Below are 924 nucleotides of genomic sequence, written 5' to 3' on the forward strand. Positions count from 1 at the left end.
TAAATCCACTGTGGACTGGCTACACATGGGACAAATTAGCTGATAGGGACCACCTGCTGAGGCATGGGTGTATCCAGAGGTGGCCTATCAGCTGTGTAAATACCTTTTAAAAGCATATTAGCTGAGCACTGAAGGAGAGAGGCCCCAGACTGGAAGGTTAATGCTAGATGGCCAGCGTCATACGGCAACCCAGTCCTGACCTCATGGAACGGCAACAGTAGGAGACAACCCGTGCGATTGGCAGCAGGGCAGAGGTTTACCTCTGCCTGCATTTGTGAGTAGGGTCTCTACTGTTGTTTACTGGGTGCAGCTGGGTTGGGAGAGGGTCGCCATGGCCATGAGCCAGGCCCGCTTCTGGCACCATTGTTCTGGCCCCTATTTGTTATTTTACAGGACACCGACGCAAGGGGAGCTGTGGCGGTGGTCGCATGATGGATTCGGGTGCAGAACGCAAGCTGGGCTGGGATGTGATGGGCCAGTGGAAGGACAAGAAGATGGGAGGCTCTTCCTTGTCTGCCGAAGACGTGGCTGGCGTGGACTCCGCTCTAAAGAAGGAATTCCTGGCCTGCTGATGGACCCATAATGAAAATTTGGCATAATTATAGCAGGGGTTTTTTTTTAGTGAATGTAGAAAATGGTAGTTTTATGGGTTTTAGAATTGTTTTATTTAGTTTTAGTAGATTGACAACATTTTATTAGGTACATTTTAAGGGTGTTTTTATTTGTGCTCCCTGGCCTAGTAATAAACTGTTTCTGATCAGACCTGATTCATCTCTGTGCCTGTGGTATCTAACTCGCTTGCTCCCCCTTGTATTTTAAAGAATCTTTCTTTTTAGCATGACATTCTGGCGCGACTGCTTTAATGTCTGCGTGTTACATTTTATTCAAATGCAGCTGAGAACAGGTGAGTCTTCAACCTGGATT

At 47.4% G+C, this 924-nt stretch overlaps 1 long non-coding RNA gene across 1 annotated transcript; it reads left to right on the forward strand.

Annotated features, from left to right (window-relative positions):
* Window positions 1-231: 231 nt before the first annotated feature.
* LOC109201494 (uncharacterized) lies at window positions 232-518 on the forward strand. Its single transcript, XR_002061551.2, has 2 exons — window positions 232-274; window positions 394-518. It is a non-coding gene; the product is annotated as an uncharacterized LOC109201494 (long non-coding RNA).
* Window positions 519-924: the final 406 nt, after the last annotated feature.

This window comes from Oreochromis niloticus, linkage group LG3, assembly GCF_001858045.2.
Source record: "Oreochromis niloticus isolate F11D_XX linkage group LG3, O_niloticus_UMD_NMBU, whole genome shotgun sequence".
Lineage (NCBI taxonomy): Eukaryota > Metazoa > Chordata > Actinopteri > Cichliformes > Cichlidae > Oreochromis > Oreochromis niloticus.